A 21,068-nucleotide genomic window follows, 5' to 3' on the forward strand; every position below is an offset into this window, starting at 1 on the left:
GTAGGTTTAGAAAGACAGTGTCTAGGGATGGTATCGGTGCATTTACCAATAGTAAAACTCGAGAGGTTGGCATACAATTGTTTATCTTCTGTGATTACTAAATAGTCCGGAAGATGTTTAATAATACTTGACTGTGTAGTGGTATTATGGACTGGGACATGAAAGGACGTCTATCCGATGACGTTTAAAGGCAATCCTCTACAATAGTAAATACAGTTTTCATCATTTTTAGATTTCGATAACTGGTAAATCACATTTTTATCTAATACATTTCACTTAGTGAAGAGTTTTTTTTTTTAAATTAGTCTTAAATTGTAATTGCATGTTATGTGGAAATATGTGTATATATTTAAAAAAAAAACATATATATAAATCATATATCTGTTTTATCGGTTTGCGCCAAGTATGCACCTAATACAAGAACATACTATATAATGACCAGACGGTGTGTCTAAACACCCTCAAATTAGTTTGTCCCACTTCAATATGATTCTATAATCTCATATGTTCTAGATATATATGACTTTCTATTACATTGTTCAAATGATTATTTTTGTCTTTCTGTTGCAGATTGTCTAATCATTTAATGCTCTGCCTTGTCCATAGAAAATTTTATTGTAGGTAACAACTCAGATGTGAACATGATAGACGACTCTTATGATCTAACTAACAACAGAACTTGATGATAGTGGTAAATAAATACATTTTCTTTCGCTAAAACTGGAAACCAATATTTTTTGTTCGCATATATCGTGTCATTTGATAATTATGCATTTGAGAGCTATATGTACATTCAATTACTTCACTATTTCCTTTTACAATTACACGTACAGAAAGGTAAAAAATAATGGTTTTCAAGGAGAATATGCATTGTCATTATTTTGAAATATGAAAGGGGTTATGACATTCTTTATAGTAGTAGCTGTATCCAGGAGAGACAGGACAGTTAAAGCAACACCTTTATTAAGATGGTAAGTACTTTAATTAAGTTGTAAGATAAGAATTTCAGTTTGATATAAACATTCTGGATACTAAGGTGGATACAAAGTATACAATATTCAGTTTCGATGTTCATGATAACTAATATTCAAGACGTATTTTTCAGACACTTTTAAGTCAGCCTCATATCTTGACCTACTCGTAGAAATCGATGGTAAAGGAAAACTATTGACCAAACCTTACGACAAACGTGATGACTTTTCATTGAGAATTGTCAACTTTCCTTTCATCTGTGGCAACATCCCTTTGGCTCCTCCTTATCGAGTGTTCATATCACAACTCATACGTTATGCCAGAACTTGCCTAAACCAAGCAGACTTTTTGTATCGCGCTAGAACTCTAACAAATAGGCTTCTGGAAGAGGAGTATGTTGCTACAAGATTGAAGTCATCACCACAGAAGTTTTATTGTCGTCATCATGAACTCGTGGATTGTTATGATGTATCCATCAGCACCATGACAACTGTTTTATTCAATGGGTTATAGTTTACCTTTCCTCGTTTGTCTACCCCGAACTTGACTTTTTTATGAGCAACTCGGCGAGTGTTTCTAGAAAAGCAGAGGACGCTTACCCTACCGGTGCACCTGGTTCATGCTCCCACTTTTTAGTGGAGACCGAGTTGCTCATTTACTTTTGTTACTTTGTATGTATGACTTTAGTTACTGTATGTTCTTTGTTGTGTGTGTCTGTTTTCCGTGTCTTTTCTTTGTCCGTGGATTACATTTTTTTGATTACCGCTATAACCTTGGTTCCCTGAATGCGTACAGAGTTGAGTGTGTTCTATACACACATAATTTATTTAAACTTCAAAGTTTTGTGTCATATTTAAAAGTACATTGTAGTTAATTGGTTATGGTGTATAGAATAAAGCATATTTTAATGAAACACGGGATATTTTGTCCATTTCAATAACCTTATGCAAATTCTAATATGCCGCTTACAGTCCGTTTACTTGTTATATCACTTTTTTAAACGTCCAATGGTAAGGCAATCGCCCCACATCATATCTTGAGATTTGAAATAAAGTATTGAATATAAAAGTGTGTCTTGAGTATTATTCATAATACATGCAAATTTCAACAATAAGACTGGAATTTAATTATGGTATTTTATCTGTTCCTGCATGTACAAAAAACACAAACTTATAATTTGAAGTACGACAAAGTTAACGCGCAACTAGCCAGCTCTCCCTAAAATCAAATGAATCTTCAATGACGTGTTCAAAATAAAAACTATTATATATTTTGTTATTTGATTTGACAACGCTTTTTGTTACACTATTTTCTCTACAGAGTTTACTGTAGCCACTTTCCTGTACGACATGTACACGTTTGTAAGTCTAAATTCCCAGCTGTATATTTTACCATGTTTGTCCTAAAATAATTCAAAATAAAATTCTTGTTTTCAAACCGCGATATTTCTGGATGCTAAGGGTCTGCATACGAGTATCTAAATAAAAAAAAAATACGCTTAATTTTAACACACTAATTTCCTTTTGAATACTAATACTTTATTGTAAAATAAAATTACGAATTTACATATCCATGCAGATTAAATTTCCTAAACATGTAACGCGTTAAGTAATGTATTCAGGCGCGGATCAAAACACAACTGCTGGTAAAATATTCAATATAACATTCTCGTATACATGCATTTATAGATGTGCCAAGAAATTTGATTACATGATGAAAATAATAATGCAGCACCGAAAGTAAATAATAGATCCAATGACCCAGCATTGAGGTATACACCCTTAGTTATGTATGCGATAATGCTGTCCAACAGATATTATACGCCATCTCATAACTTCAAACGTGTCATAGTTTTCCTTTCCTCTTTCGTCTACCACGAAGTTGACTCTCTTATGAGCAACCCACCGAGTGTTTCTAGAAAAAAGCAGAGGACGTTTACCTTACCGGTGTTCCTGGTCCATGCTCCCAGTTTTTAGTGGAGTCCGAATTGCTCATTTGCGTTTGTAAATTTGTTTGTATGAGTTAAGCTATTTTATGTTCTTTGTTGTGTATGTCTGTTTTCAAAATCTGGTCTTTGTTTCTGGATAACATTCCTTTGATTACCGCTGTAACATTGGTTCCCTTGATTACTCTTTTAAATTGAAAAGGCACTTGTTTGTACTTTAGTGTGCTATGTCAGTAATAATACAATACCCACCTATTTATGCATGATGTCACAAGTTTTGAATCAGGTTTTGTATAATGATCAAGAAACTACTGGATATATAGTGCATGCCATTTAATATAGAGCATTTCTTCAGTTTACAAGAATCCCCCGCTCGATTCCCTCTAATTTTGCCCATTGCCGACGTAATGTCATAGGTGCAGTTAGCATTGTCACCTTATGAAAAACAAAACAAATCCCCAAAGCCGATAAATCGTCCCTTTGCATAGTAAGGGTTAAATTATACTTCATGAGCTGGTATATAGAAGATGTTTCAGGTGAAATTATTTTTTTTTAAATGATGGGAGCAGCATTTCTGACATATACGTTATTTTGGCGTGATCCTTAATATAATAACTTATGCTTGACAAACTAATATGTTTATTCAATTAAGCATTTGTCATGTGTCGCGGAACTGCATTATTGTTGCTTGATTAGTACCGGATTATTCTCACCAGCAACTTTGTGGTTGCTGTTGGCGGTGCAGGACATACACATCATTCTGGATACCCCTTTTTATGGGAGTTCTTATTGCTAGTGCTTCAGTTTTTTTTTTGTTTTGTATTACGTCTTGTTTCCATTATTGTCAGTTGTTAGATGTAATCTTTTTTATTCGGTTGCTACATTGTGAATGTAGATCTTCTCTGTTTTATGTGTTCACGTTCAGGCTATATTTTTGGATTTTTACGTATCGCACTGCTGACGCTTCGACATTCCTTTCGTCGATATTTTTTTATGCTAATATTTTTCAATGATGCGTTATATTATCCGGAGGGCTATACCTTAAATATTCAAATAAGTTTACTACATAAATATCCATATCCACACATAAATGCTAAGTTTAAAACGAATGCAGTAAAAAAAAGTATTTCACATGATAATTTTAATATCGCTTTAGTTCAATTTACGATGTAAGTACCAGTTCACATACAATTTAAACACTCGTAATGGTAAAGTGATGCATGGTGTAAAAAAAAAAAAAACAAACAAAAAAAAAAAAAAAAAAAAAAAACATACAAAAACAAACCATGTTTTTTTTTCAGTCTACATATGCTATACTTTTACACAACGTAATCATTTCTGCATTCAGATATGCACGTTTTACAAAACATTATACATTTGGCTCACTCTATAATCAGTCATACGAAACCAAAGCAAGAACGATAACTTTTGTAGAATGCCAACTTCATGTACGAGGATGACATTCCTGGGTTATTGCTGCTGATGGATTTTGAGACGGCCTTTGATACTGTTGAACGGTCCTTTATGGAAGAGACTTTGGACTTCTATGGTTTTGGTCCGACCTTCATTAAGTGGATCAACACATGCTATTTAGACATTTCTAGTACATTTCTGAATAATGGACACCTGTCAGCATTGTTTACTTTAAAAGGCGTGTGCGCCAGGGTGACCAGCTGTCACCTTACCTGTTTATTATTTAGAGTTGCTGAGTGCAGCGATTAAAATGACCAAAATGTGTCCCGTGTCATGGTAGAGGACTCTGAGTTCTTACTAAGTCAAAATGCGGAAGACTCTTCTTTAATTCTGGATCACAGTGAAATGTCATTAGAAAATTCCTTATATCTCTTTGACAAATTCTCAGAGTGTGCTGGTTTGGGAGTTAATATTGACAAGAGAGAAGCAATATGGATTGGTTCAAGAAAGGGATGTGGAGAGGAAATTCTTCCTCACAAAGATTTAAAATGGAATCACGCGGGAAGGTTGAAATTACTGGGCATATGGTTTGAATTAGCAAAGGTTGACAAAACCATTTGCAATTTTTATGATAAATTCAGAGCATCAAGTATCTACCTAACACATGGACCTACAGAAAACTGACATATATCGGAACGATAACTGTTATTAAGACCTTAGCTCTTCTTATATTAGTTCAGGTGTTAACAGTGCTTAAAAATCCCCCAGTACCAACCTAAGGGAGATTCAAAATATTTTCTTTAATTTTCTTATGAATGAAAACTGAGACAAGATAAAGTGATCTGTCATTATTAATGATTTTTAGGAAGGGAGTCTTAAAATTCCAGATATTGTATCATTTTGTTACAGCCTTCAGTTAAGTTGGATTTATTAACAATTAAATCCTAAAAAAATCCTCCCCTTGGAAAATTATCTTGATAGATTATAAACACAGATGGGGTGGTGATAAGATATTGTATGTCAGCTCTGAGGGTCTGTATCTTGTGGCACAAAAAAAAAAACAAATTCTTTTTTGAGAGATGTAATTATCAATTTTTTTTCTATTTTGAAAGGCACAAAAGATCGAAATGATATGGATGTTGATTCCATTCTAAAAAAATCCTTTGGCTTAACCTATTTTTGTATATGGGGGAAAAACTGTACATTAAACTTAAGTTCTCAGAGAATGGTATATTTTTCATAAATGATATGATATCTAATCTGAATAGTTTGATAGTTTTTATTCTTATGGTGAATTTAAAAGGGAATACAATGTAAATGTTAACTTTTGAGAATATTATGGAATTATCGGTGCCATACCAGACAGATGGGTAACATCAATTGGTAATTTAATAAATTACCAAACATTGCAGATAAAGTGATAGATTTCATCAAGACAAATTTCCAAAATATGTAGATATATTTATAAGATATATTAAGAGAGATAAAATTGATTCCCAACAAAAAAATGGAAAATGAATTGCATTCTGAATTAGACGATTGTCATAATTTTATTCTATGGCCTTTTTAGCCACAAAAAAGTCCTTTTTACACCATTTCCAGTTCAAATCACTTCATGGCATTCTTCCATTTATATAAATGTAACTTTAAAGTGACTGAGCTCTGTACTTTTTATTCACAGAAAAAAGAGAAACTTGTTCATATTTTTTTGGGAGTGTAATGTGGTTCAAAACTGTTAGCTTTCTTTAAATAATTGGTTTGATGAGCTAGGTATTTAAATACTTTTCAATGCAAAAAAAATATATTTTTTGGGTAGATGAGGAACATCCTTTAAAAAAATGTGGTTAACCATGTGCTACTGTTTTTGAAGTATTACATATTTAAGTGCAGATGTAAAAATGTTAATCCGTGTGTTAATGGTGGAATAGAATACTTAAAACATTGATAAATATTCTACTTGTTACCTATCCCCTACACAAAAAGAGAAAATTATTACAAAACGGATGCCTTTGGATGCGGTAATAGACTAAGTCGATATAACGTTGAATACACGACGTTTAAATTCTGTTGTATATAATTCATAATTATGATGATTTTCATTTCATCAACTGAATTTCTTTCTTGCTGTACAAGTTTGTGTATTGCGTTTGTCTTACATGTTTCCCTTTTCAAAATAAAAATGAATTACAATAAATAAATAAATAAATAAATAAATAAATAAATGAAATAAAAAAAAAACAATAATAAAATGAAATAAAACATTTTTTTATCTCAAAAGCGCAACGACAAAATGAAGAACTAAGGCTGGTTATGTGATCGGTACCTGTTCCTGAACAAGAAATAATACTAAATTTGTTGAGTTTTTGACATGCACGAATCACTTCATGTCTTGCTTTAGAAAGACTGCCAATTAAATCACAAAATTTAGTCATATAAAATGATAATATGTTTCTATCACATACAATGTAATGAGTTACCAAGAACCCAATAAGACACGAACAATTCATTATATAAAAATGCGTTTAATTTGGTTAAAATGTGCTAAGAATCAAACGTTTCATGGTTCATCGGCGTGTAAAAGCGTAAAACATTTTCAATGAAGCGTGCAAGTGCTTCGTGTACAAAATGTGCCTCCAATCGATGCTTTTATTTACACGCTCATCGCTCATGAAACATAAAAAAAATGAAACATACCATATGCTTCTGTTATTTTATATCTTTAATAATTTATATATACACTGATCAAGGAAAGTCCACTTAATTGAAGCCATGACCTATTTAAATAGTTCGAAGTTGTGTTTCATTGACTTAAACAAAAACATCACACGTATAGCCGATTATACAATGAGATTAGCGTATTTTATGATTGTGTAATAAATGTAGTACATTACTTTATAATTAGCAAAGGAGTATTTCAATAAGCTGCTTGTTATTACTTTAAATTGAAAATCCGTTCATTTGTACAATTTTAAATATAAGTTGGCATATTCATACTCCCTCTTCGAAAGACAGGAGAATACTGCTTTGTTATTGTATCATTTTCTTGTGTCCATGTGTCGGTAACATTTATTTCTCACTTTTCTCAGCAGCTACTCACATCAGCTTGGAGTCAGTAGGATAGCAGGAAGCGCATAGGTAAGGACATATCTAATCACAGGTGGCTGCTGAGGAAGCCAATATGGCGGCGTTTTTTTCAGGATTTTTTTTCGAATTCCAATTTTGATACTGCTCAGACAACCAGTGAGGTCACAACGTAAGAAATCAGAGAACTGAAATAAGGTTAGCATGAACTTTACAGTATATGAATAATCTTCCAATTTCTGGCTAAAATTCCTTGCCCAAAATTAGTATTTTCTTTTGTTAAGTAATATTTATGACCACTTTTCATTACTTACGGATAACTTCCCATCAGTTTTGTCATTTTGTCATTGAATGTCAGCATCCCGCTCATGGAGAAAATAGCTCGATCATATCAAGGCAAATAAGTATTTTTACTATTTTCTGTTTTGTAACCCACTTTCCATCAATGCATCACCCACCCTGCACTTACATAGGCCTATTTTAAATTAATACTACACGTGTAGTATACATCCCATAAATTAGTTTAGATAAACTACACGTGTAGTATACATCCCACAAATTAGTTTAGATAATCATAATTTTCGCCGAGGCGTTTCTAATCTGGCGTTTGTGGCCCTAGTGGCGACAAGCAAAATAAAAATTAGCCTCCCAAGACGATATAAATATTCAGAATACATACAAATATACTCTAGTAGAAAATGAAAAATGCAAACTTCAAGGAGGTCGTCATGGCTAAAAATAGTTAAACATCTATCAAACCTTTATTTTGAACTCTTTTGAATTGCAGTGTAGATGCTGTTTCGAGTATGAAATTCAAAGCACAGGGAATGTTATCAAAGACCATTTGTATTTTGTTTGTTTTATTCGTTTGTTTAATGTTTGATTTTTCACTTGATACAAACTTTTTAAAATCATTTTTTTTTCTCGGAGTCTTTAATCAAGGGCGTGACAGAAACAAAGAATATGGCGGTATCTAAAGTCTTTTTTAGTTGGCGTGTGGGTTGTCATTGTTAAGTCATTTCATGTATACACTTGAAAATCTAAACACAGCCATTTACAGTCACATACTGTTGCTAGCACAAATATGCCTCGAACTTTCGAGAATATCGCCATCGGTTCCTCTCGTTCATAAACTGATAGAGGTAGTGATAATTCATATATAAGTTTACATATTTTATAAATCTAAATTTCCAACAAAACCTTCTGTCTAATTAAATATCACTATAACAATAAAGTTTAAAACATAACACTTCTCTTATATCCGTTGCACCATTTCGTTTATCATAAAGCTAAGACAACGTAGCTTCGAGGATATAATTTGACTTTATTTATATAAACCACAAAAATCCTCAACAATCCTTCGAAATGCAGTGTTAACTAATCAAACGAACGATATTAGTAACGCTGAGGATTTCAACTCTGAAAAAAGAACAAGTACCCTCCATTTCTTCTACATGTATGTATAGCAGAAACAAATAAACTCAATCATTCTAACCCTAATTTTAGTGGGGGTTTGTGATGATAGAGGTGTCCATCCTTCTGTTACGCAAAAGAGTTCTAATATCTTAATTTTACTCCTCCTACACCACTTAATAGAAATTAAGTAAACTTTCATATAATATTTCAGCTGTAAAATCACTGCATAACCCCTATAAAAGAAGAACCACAACATTTGGTTTTCTAGCCAATGCAGACACAACGAATTTGCTCTTCGGACAATACCAGTCTGCGTCCAGACATGGTTAAGTTTAAACAGGATTATCACTGGTAATATACACTCTTTCAATCTAGACATAAGAGAAAAAAGTCCAAGATAACCAGGAAACATATCCTAACATATGTCATGTCTATAGCATGAGTGTACAGGGGAAATGTGTTACAATTTCTAGCCGCTGTAATGAACATATCTCGACAAAAATTTCAACTTTCAAAAAAGTTAAGTTAAAAATATAAACAAAGTCCTTGGTAATTAGGACATTTTTGTCGAACTTTTCAGAAAACGGATCCCATCATATGGCATATCTACAGGAAGATATCGGATTAATCAAACTAATTTCTCGTGCAGGAAATAACGGACGACTCCCAGTCGAATCATGTTTTTGCTTGTACATATACATGTACATGTATTGTCATAAAGCATATCATATTTACCGTATACGATATTTCGTATGTGCTCAGTGTATCATCTAAAACACAATATTCATACAATTTACTTCATTTGTCCGTTGAACAGGCAAATTAGATTCCGCAAAAGTTTTATTTGAAGGTCAAACGTCACACATTTTATTTTTACTGAATGATAATTTGAATTAAATAATACGGTATTTTGTAGACCTATCATATGTTGATGGATATCATACAACTCTAGAACATTATCATAATTGCATATCTTGCTTACTTTATTTTTTTCCAAAACGCCAAAACGTCTTGCAGCTTTCAACGGTTTCTAATTTGCACAAGTCTTATAGTCGTCTTCATTAACTCGTGGAACCCATCTGCACCAAGAGAAATGATTTGTTCAACGTGTAATATATTTTCTTTCTTATTACGTCTACCCCGGACTTGTTTTTTATACGCACTCTAACCTTTATGTGCAGCATTGTTCGGGCAACAGAAGAAAAAACAGATATATCGGTCAACTTTTTCAGTTGCTCAGTTACTTTTGTTACTTTGTATGTGTTATTTTAGTTCCTTTATATTTTTTGTTGTGTTTGTCTGTCCTCCATGTCTGGTCTTTGTCCCTGGATTACATTAGTTTGATTTCCGCGAAAATCTTGGTTCCCTTGATTACTCTTCAACTTGACTGAGGAAAAATGTATTAGGTTAACTAAATCGATGCTCTCACACCTGCATTTTTTTGTAGATGAAATATTTGCTAGTAGCTCAACGTTTTACAACTACATTGTAAATGGATCTATTTAAGGACGTATACAAACAAAATTGAAAACAACATGTCTAGACATTTGCCATGGTGTTTTCTTCTTTTTCCTTTTGTTTTGCTTTGATGTAGGGAGGTGCTTCGATATATTTAATGTCATTGTCAGACTAATTACCAGATTCGTGATATTGATTTAAGCACGGTGTGTTTACATTAATGCATTTTCCTTGGTTCCCTTGATTACTCCTCCATAACATGTTAAAGCAAATTCTAAATCCTATCTATTGTTCAGATATAGATTTTATCAATATAGGCTTCAACCATCCTACGAAACAGTTGTCATTTTCCTATTTGTCTTTTATCTTAATTTTTTTTTTTTCTAATTATTCTATATTTCACCTGCACTTGCGTATGGAGTGTTCATATCACAACTCATACGTTATGCCAGAGCTTGCCTAAACTACGCAGACTTTTTGTATCGCGCTAGAACTTAAATAAGTAGGCCTCGGGAACACTGTTATGTTGCTACAAGATTGACGTCATCACTACAGAAGTTTTATGGTCGTCATCACGAACTCGCGCATCGTGATGGTGTATCCATCTGCACCATGAAAACTGATTTTTTCAACGGATGATAGTTTTCATTTCCTCGTTTATCTAACCTGGACTTGACTTTTTATGAGCAACTCGGCGGGTGTTTTTAGAAAACCAGAGGACGCTTACCCTACCGGTGCAACTGGTCCATGCTCCCAGTTTTTAGTGGAGTCCGAGTTGCTCATTTACTTTTGTTACTTTGTATGTATGATTTTAGTTACTACAATCTTGGTTCCCTTTATTACTCTTCTATGTGAGACAAAGTAAATGATTTATAGAGGGATTTACTGGGATAATGCGAAAAACATCTTTTATATAACATTATTCGAGTTTAACAAGGAGGCCATGATGTTTTACAATAAACTACATAAACACTGTCATATTTAACTGTAAATTCTCTCTGAGAATTCAGGAGTGTACTGAAATGTGTTTTGAAAAGGAGAGGTCACGAATAAGCCGAAATTGTCCAGGAACACTAAATTGGGTAACGGGGTTTAATAATTCTCTGTTTCAAAGATTCTTTAGCTATTTTCCATAAACAATGTCTGAGTTAGTTATGGCTGAGTGATGTTTGTTTGCTATTCTTGATCACCCACAATTCCCAATTCCTAATCTTGTTTTCAATACAGCATATTCTTGCAAATCAATACTTGCGAAGGAGTTGTCAATCTTTGTCCTTGTTCTCTAATCCAGGAACTCTGCTGCCTTTTGATGCATGACGTAGTCCTCTATACAGCCTGCATGCATGGACGTAATTGTAGTTTCTTTGTTTGTTTGTTTGGTTTGTTTTTTTACACAACTTCCATATGTGTTGTAGACAAAGCATTGCCATGTCTTGAGGTACCAAGGAAGGGCTGATTTTTCTTGGATATGGATGGGTTACCCTGTTTTGAAGGGTCTTTGGAAGACTTTGTATACAGAGCCTTCTTGTATATTACATCTACCACTTTTTGTCATGGTTGTTGATTTTCCTTCCGCAAGACTCTGAAGAACTTATTATAATAATGAAAAACATCATTTCCCCGTAACCCAACTATTTTCCGAATGATACATGAGTTAATTTGAGGCTTCCATTGGAAATGTTTTTAAAATATATTGCCATAAAAAATAAATGTAAAAAGCCTCAGTTCAATCCTAGAAAGACAGTGATTCTTTTGGCTTGAATGAATTGCTTACAAAATTAACCTTGTGTCATTGTTACTGCCAAAGAGTCATTCTCAAGTGAAGATCAATAAAATCACCACACCACATTCTATCTCTAATTGTAGGGAAAGAGAGGAGTACTGGATTCGCAGACTAGGTACTGCAATACCTTACGAATGCAATGACAACATCAAAAGTATAGGAAACCTTTCAAGCCAATATAACAATAGCATGAATATGATGAATTTGTTTGACAAAAATCCAAGACGGGAAAGGAGTCATGGCCATCGCCACTATACGTCACCTAAGTTACATGATGTCTCCGTAGATGGTCTCCTTCCTTTCATACAAAAACCTCTTGGACTTTATCACATTAGAACCAAACTTTATTCTATACCTCTAACTCTACTACACTCAATTTACAAAACAAGTCTTGACACTCCTATTTCTGACCCCACCTCATCATTATAAAGACTTGTTGCCATCATTTTGGATATTGGTTTCCATAGACTCTTTGAACCAGTTTGTGTGAAAAGTCAGGATGAAGAAAAACGATCATTTCTTTCACTACCGTTTGTCAACAAAGGTATAGATGCAATTATTTTGGCTAACATCCTCAATCACAAAAAAGTTACCAACAAAATTCCTCCATATTTCAAAGACAAATCCATACCAATTATTTCATATTCCTTTACTTTACCCATTGCATCCAAAATTTTCAATTATAAAAGGCTATTGCAGAACCTCGAGATTGAGGACTTCAAGGCTAAACCACCTGACTGTTCTTGCCAAAGCTCTCCATTCAAATATGGTCCTTCTGGGCACGTCGTTACGAGAGATTTAACTATTATCGAAAACGAATCTCTACGTAATACCCTTTCTAAAGGTCCAAAGTACCGTGAACCACGCTCCATAAATTGGAATTATAACTTTAAAGTTCTTATGGATGCCGTCGAGGACTATGCAAGAAAATGGATAAAACAAGAACAAGAAGACATTGATTCTCTGTCAGAGTGGTAAAAGGCCGTGAGGACTTCAATTTTGGAAACGAATGAAAGTTTTAAGTAGGTCAATGAGTGCCATTGGCGACATCAGTTTTCAAAGACCCCGATATAGGAAAAACATTGTCTACTATAAATGACAAATATGTTGTCGTACCAGCAGGCAAAGCCCAAAACAACATTGTTTTTGTCTGCAAAACGTTTTATATCCAATGTTTATTATCAGAGGTTGACGTAGAAAATAATAGCAGTGATAAGACCTATACTGCTACCACTCTCTCCAAAGAAGAGATTTTGGAAAACCATAAATCTGCGCTATCTTCTTTTGGTCTCTCTACCACGGACGATGATTGTGATTTACCGCCTATGTACTGGATTCCTAAACTTCACAAGAATCCATACAAACAACGGTTCATAGCTGGATCTGCACAATGTACCACCAAACCTCTTTCAAAAATGTTAACTTCTATACTCACAACTGTCAAAGATGGTCTGCATTCCTACCACAACACTTGTTACTCCCGTAATGGTATTAATTCAATGTGGATCCTGAAAAATTCGAAAGAATTTTTGGAGACAATCAGTTCAAGACTATTATCTGAATATAATAGCATTAAAACCTATGATTTTTCAACACTGTATACTTCTATTCCTCATACTCAGTTAAAATCCCGACTTAAAAACATTATACATCGTTGTTTTTCCAAAAAAGATGGTACACCTAGATACAAATATATAGTTCTTGGTTGAAGTTCCTCATACTTTGTAAGAAATAAGTCCAAATCATCTTCCAAATATACAGAGGAAGATGTTTACAAAATGCTGGAATTTTTAATCGACAACATATTTGTTCAGTGTGGTGGACCTGTTTTTCAACAAACCGTCGGCATTCCAATGGGAACAAATTGTATGAATATGTAGGTACATTAGAATGTAAAGTCATAGTTTTCTTTTCCTCGTTTGTCTACCCCGGACTTGACTTTTTATGTGCAATTCGGCGGGTGTTTCTAGAAAAGCAAAGGACGCTTACCCTATCGGTGCCCCTCGTCCATGCTCCCAGTTTTTAGTGGAGTCCGAGTGGCTCATTTACTTTTGTTACTTTGTATGTATGATTTTAGTGACTTTATGTTCTTTGTTGTGTATGTCTGTTTTCCATGTCTGGTATTTGTCCCTGGATTACATTCGTTTGATTACCGCTATAACCTTGTTCCCTTGCTTACTCTTAAAGAAAACATATTTCGTCTCATAACATAACATTTTGTAGGTTAAACCTGGTCTAGAACTGCTAGTAGTCCTTTGTTTATACATTTATGTAACGTATAATCAGTTTCTTCTATTTCTGTTCTAACAAAGTACACCTTTAACTGTATTTATGTTGTGTTTTATTCTGTAACTTGTTTTTCCATAGTAGCCAGATTTAAATTGGAGAAGATTATGGTTACTGTAAATTACCTTAACCCGGTCGCATTTATTGCGCCTGTCACAAGTCAGGAATTTCAGGCATCTCTATAAATTGTCTCTATTCACTTTCAGTTTACTTCAATGTTGCTGGAGTATATAAGGGCAGTTATTTCGTTATATCTGCGTATAATGTATGTTTTTGGGGACCAAGTTATAGCCTGTTCTGTGATATGAATAGTTTTTTCTGCGTTCATTGAAGAACAAAAGGGGCCCTTAGCGGACATTTTTCATACAGGTGAATGTTCATCATTTCCATTCTCGTTATATCAACATGTTGTTTGTAATCAAAACTTTCTGGAGTTTTATCCCTTGAAATATCATCAGCTTCTCGACAATTTGGCACTAGTTCAACTCGTGGATGAGGAAAAGTCTGTAAACAAAGTATTTTTGTTTATTGTTTATACATTCAATATTTTAGATAATATGGATGAGAGAAACGTCCAATATGTCGACATTTGTTGTATAATGGGTTGCTGCAATTTGCAATGCAGCTTTTTTCAAATCAGCAATTATTCTGTAGATTCCAACATTAAAAAACGCCACTGCAAATTCTAAATTATATGTTTCCGTGAGTCTTTTCTCCTTTATGTCTAGTTTTTATTCTTGGATTATATCTAATTGGATTATCGTTTGAACCATGGTTTTGAGCGACCAAAATTTTAGCGAAAATCAAAACGAAATGAATGTTATTCAGGGAATGAGACCAAAAAGTGAAAACAGTGAAAACAGACACACACAAAAAAGAACATACATTAACCGAAATAATGCGTACGAGGTAACAAAAGTGTATACGGAACTCGGACTCCAAAAAAAAAGTGGAAGCATATGACCCAGGTGCACCGGTAGGGTAAGCGTCCTCTGCTTTTGTAGACAAATGTCTATTACATTTGCTATACTATTACAGAACTTAATCAGAATACCGTCGGATGAGAGCGTAAAAATTACACAGAGACACGTTTCATTTTTTTGGCACGCTTTTATTTATTACCATGATCAAATGTTTGCGTTTTCATATATATCGCTTATCATATTCTACGTTTTATTGTGTTTGTTTTCTTATCTTATTCTAATACACTCCCTATGTAAGCGTTTATGGTTGTATTACCAACTTGGTTTTGTATACATATGGCAAGCAAAACATCAATATCCGGTTTGTACCTTCATTTTCAGGAGCTGAAAAACAGCATAATGGCAGCTCCATTTGCGTATACTTGTATATGTGCGATTGAGAATCAAACCAGTCTCGGAAAATATTCGCTAGTTTCAATGATTAAATTGATCATAGCTTTTCCAAGATAGTGTTAGTCATAATAATTTGCGATATGGCGCCCAGATGTTTATGAAAATAAATTAATCAATATTACCCATAATTCCCGGGTAATACAAATTGCGAAACGAAAATGAAACAAAACAAAACGAAAATAAGTGATAAAAGAAAGAATCAAATTCGTTAAAAAATGAAATCATAATAAAACAAAATTAAAACGGTACCAAGCGAAACAGAATGAAGCGAAATTAAATTGAATAAACGAGTTTTTTTCAGACTTTTGTAAAACATAAGAAACCACTGCCGGAAATTCGAACCAAAGACATTTCAGACCATGACAACCAATAATTCCTTATGAATGCCGGACATTTCGGTCAATTGACATATCAGACCATGGCAATTAGTATAATGCTTCAGGACATATATCATTACAAAATTTACCGTATTTGAAGGTTACAGGTATAATATATCAAATCAGAGCTGACAATATTTATCAAAATTGTTTTTAATTACTGTTTCATCGGGACCGTTAAAAGGTTTCACCTTCATCATATTATGTTTATTATGAAAATCTTCGACCATTCACACATCATTTATTTTAAATCATGATGTGTTGTTAAATTGTACCTCTCGGTAACTCGTGTCGGGAGCTTCATTTTTGTTTTTTTTGGATTATTTTCCAGATTATTATCACTTGCAATATGACGGTAGCCACCGATGGTGTAGAACAAACTTATTTGAATTGCTGCAAATCGGACGCTTTTTTACTTTCGCCGATAATTTTGGAATCATACACTATCTACGACGCCCAATTATGGTTCATTAATGAATATATGGACTTGATATCGGATACTAGATAACACCCACTTTCAATATGAAAAAATCCACTGGTATGCTTACACTTGCGAAGCACTTGAGCCGACTCCCGATTTTATTGCAGGAGTTCATTTGTTACTTCCTTATTTTGTGTAAGGCAGTTCTGTTATACAGTAAGGTAAATCCTGAAGCCTTTGTCTCATTTTTTTTTAGATAAAGCTGTTTTGAAGCAGTCTTTACAGCAATTTCAAGTGTTTTATTATAAAAAAGAAACATAGGTGAAAAAGGGGTAAAAATAATAGCACCATTTTCATTTCATATTCTAACATTTTTTGTTCCAAAAATTCGCACAAAAATGAATGATTTGAAAATCAGGAACCTGATATTTCAGAGAGAATCTAATACGGTAGGGGACTGAAACCTTCCGGATACCATTCTTCATTTATATTACACCGGTTTACCATTAATTCGAGTATGTATATATGCTTAACTGCATTTAAACAGTATATCCACCAAATTTCATCTTTTAATTATAATTTTTAGACAATTTGACCCGATCAACTTAGTGTGCGAGATAGTGCGCCTAAATGTAAGTGTATAGTGCACACTTAAGAAGAAGTAGACTTTTTTTAAGTTATCTATGTCTTGTGCTTGTTGGAAAGCGTCATTCGTATGGAATTTACTACTATCACTCTTATTAAAATTGGGCAAAGGGTATGGATTCTGAAGCCGATCTAATAATTGGTCTGCTACCCCAAATTGGGGATAATTCTGCCTTGTGTTCAGCTCTGTACAGCATGTGAGGCTGAAATTAAAGAAAATCATGGATGCTTCCCAAAACCTAAGAAAAACTTGAAGTCGGGTATAAGAAGATTTGTTTTGACTTTCTTAATTTTCTGCACAGCAATACTTATTTGCACAGAAAGAGTTGAGTTATCCATCTTATTTGTTATAAGCAAAACAAGTGGCAATTTGTACTTAATTTTAACACATTTGGTTGCTAAGATCTTATAAATTATTATAGGCAAATAAGTCTTCCAAATATACATCGACATTTTAATGGGAACAAATTGCGTTCCTTCACCTGCTGACCTATTTCTTCACTCTTATGAGGCTGACTTTATAGCTAATCTAATCCGAAAGAAGGAATATCGTATAGCTAGATCCTTTAATCTCAGTTTCCGCTATATAGATGACGTATTATCTTTAAACAATCCTAATTTTGGGGATTTGATACATCGCATCTACCCCAAAGAATTTGAGAAGAAGGATAATACAGATACTATGAAGTCAGCCTCATATCTTGACCTACACGTAGAAATCGATGGTAAAGGAAAACTATTGACTATACGACAAACGTGATGATTTTGCAAGTCACAATTGTCAAGTTTACTTTCATCTGTGGCAACATCCCCTTAGCACCTGCGTATGGAGTGTTCATATCACAACTCATTCGTTATACCAGACCTTGCCAAGACTACGCAGACTTTTTTGTATCGCACTAGAATTCTAACAAATAGGCTTCTGGAACATGGTTATGTTGCTACAAGATTGAAATCATCACTACAAATGTTTATGCTCTTCAATATGAACTCGTGGATCATTACGGTGTATCCATCTGCGCCATGGAAACTGATTTGTTCAACGTGTCATAGCTTTCCTTTCCTCTTTAGTCTACCCCGGATTTGACTTTTTTATGACCAGCTCGCGGGTGTCTTTAGAAAAGCACAGGACACTTACCCTACCGATGCACCTGGTCCATGCTCTCAGTTTTTACTTTCTATGTCTGATTTTAGTTACTATATGTTCTTTGTTGTGTATGTCTGAAAAAACGCAATATGTCCATGTGAAATAAAAGAAATCATTGAGAGATGAAAAAGGCTGCCAGTTTAAATTCATTTTCAATAACAAAACAAAAACAAAAATAAAAACAAAGAAAACACATACAGTTCTAAAACGTTTATGTAGGGTTATCATTAGAATTCAAAAATATTTTTTCTTTAATGTTTGGTAAAGGAAATCAATAGATTAAAAAGACAATTAACATCCGATAAAGCGAAAATTGATCAAACGATATACCAAAATAACTTAGCCTTTATTATGTGGAAAACGATATAATCTCTGAATGTTCCTGTCACAGAGTGTATCCGTTGTTTGATTATAAAATACCCCTATAACGTTACTTCAAATAGCATCTGTAGACCTGAACACTGAAATTTTATCTGATTGTTCCATCCTTTATTATTTGAAATATGATAGTTCGTCTTTGTTGTTGTCACTGTGTGTTTCTTTCATCCGTTTGTCCAACGTCTGATTATATCATGTCTCTTTAACTTTATTATGATATGTTAAATATCTGATTTAGAATAGTACCTCACTGACTTCATATTGAGTTAAACATAAATGTATCTAATGAACTTTTATTGCTATTTTTTTTCTATATAGATGAATTTGAAACAAACACTTACTCTTGTATGCATCTCTGTAGAGTCAATGCAAATATTGATTTAACAGCAAGTAAAACAGATGTTACATAATGACGTATATTTTTGGCTTGGTGCTAATTTTGGCGTGTTTTGGCGGTTCTGTCTCTGAGCTGAAGCATTTTCGCACCACTAAGCATCCGCCATATTAAGTATCCACAAAATTTATATTATATTTTTTTGGCTTAATATCATTAAATATTACATCCGCCAAATATTTTTGTCAGAAATAAAAGGGAAATGACAATTCAACAAGTAACCCAAGCTTCCAAATTTCAATTGTCGCTCACATAAACGTTAGTAAACATTATGGCACGCAGAATTAACCAAAACCCCGTTATCTATGTCACAATACTGTTATCTATGGGTTCACGATCCTTTACCTATGGGTTAACAGACCGTAACTCACAATATCACATGTGATCAATAATTAAACTCCGCTATCTATGGGTAAGCAACCGGTAACCCATAGATAACGTTAGGGAACCCATAGATAACGGGAAACTAATTATCATTACCGTTTATTATTGATGATTAATTCTAGTCAATGCATTAAAAACACCGTTATGTTTCCATTCATTAATGAAATCTTTCTTATCTATGGGTTAGCATGGGCTAACTATAAAATACCACAGCCAATTCTTAGATAACGCAATTAATTAATTGATAACAGTTCGACCAATCAAATGACGTGTTACGTACATTTGGGTAAGACTAGAAGTGCTATTAGTTTTATGTTCGCTGTACGTGTCCGTTGGCGAGGGTGAATATAATTTGTTAACACAAATAACGATCTTCATATATAACTATTTTTTGAATGATTAAACCATTAAATTTACTGTTGGGAAAGAAGTTCAAAGTATAGCCAGCTTAAATGTATAAAGAACGACCTCGTGCTTTCCATGGCAAGAAGCTAAGAGCCAGCACTTTTCTCCATGTCTCTATTGTTAATATTTCCTAACTAAATTTATTTTTTAGAGACAAAAATGTCATTTTCCCCAGCCAATTACTAAATTGCCTTAATTTCCATTGCCCCTCGGCTAGCTCCATTATGTAAAATGTTCATCATTTCAGATGTGATGCATTCATTTTGATCAAGCCAGTAGTTTACAAGTTGTTCAGAAGGGTTGTTCGACTTTTTTAACAATTCTTGTTCTTTAGTATAAATTTAGAGGGTGTACCCCCCCCCCCCCTCGAGTCTAGCGTACGGCATAAATTGTGGAATGAGTCTGGCGTACAATTCACAACTCTACATCTGAGAAAGGTTTTTGCATTTGGTACTCACATGCAAAAGTATAGTAATATGTGAACGCTAGTAAACTGGCAGAATACTGAAAAGTTGGTTGTACCCTTATTTGGGTAATTATAAGAGTAATAAATGGACTTGTTGGTTGCCCCCAAAATTCATTTAGACATGATAATTACTGAGACAAACCGGCTCATATATGTTACATTTAACCTAATGTAGTTTGCTATTAATCAACTGTGTGGAAAAGACAGAGAAAACATATGAACATGAATCATGATGTCACGTTCTTTACTTGAAAGTAAGGCTGTCTATATAATTTCGTACTGGTCCCTATAATAATATGACGACTGGCAGATATATATAAGAAAGTAAACAAATTATTTCAAATATTATAAACAAAATATGGCTTCTTGTCCACTTCCTATTTATGACCTAATATTTTATAATTTCACAATTTTAGTGTAATGTTTTATTACCTTTGCGATTGCTGGTACTCAAGATAATGCAGTTTTGTTTTAAAATAAAACTAACTTTTAATAGCAGTGATAAGACTTATACTGCTACCACACTCTCCAAAACCACAGAAGAGATTGTGGAAAACCATAAATTTGTGCTGTCTTCTTTTGGTCTCTCTACCAAGGACGATGATTGTGATTTACCGTCTATGTACTGGATTCATAAACTCCACAAGAATCCACACAAACAACGTTACATAGCTGGATCTGCATAATGTACCCTCAAACCTCTTTCAAAACATTTAACTTC

The 21,068-nt window shown here is 33.7% G+C and overlaps 1 long non-coding RNA gene across 1 annotated transcript; it reads left to right on the forward strand.

Annotated features, from left to right (window-relative positions):
• The first annotated feature begins 558 nt into the window (after positions 1-558).
• Positions 559-12,498, forward strand: LOC148603960 (uncharacterized). Its single transcript, XR_015916663.1, has 3 exons — positions 559-691; positions 917-971; positions 12,152-12,498. It is a non-coding gene; the product is annotated as an uncharacterized LOC148603960 (long non-coding RNA).
• The last annotated feature ends 8,570 nt before the right edge of the window (positions 12,499-21,068 follow it).

Source organism: Perna viridis, chromosome 11 (genome assembly GCF_037379345.1).
Source record: "Perna viridis isolate PV_CMFRI_1.1 ecotype Kerala chromosome 11, ASM3737934v1, whole genome shotgun sequence".
Taxonomy (NCBI): Eukaryota; Metazoa; Mollusca; class Bivalvia; order Mytilida; family Mytilidae; genus Perna; species Perna viridis.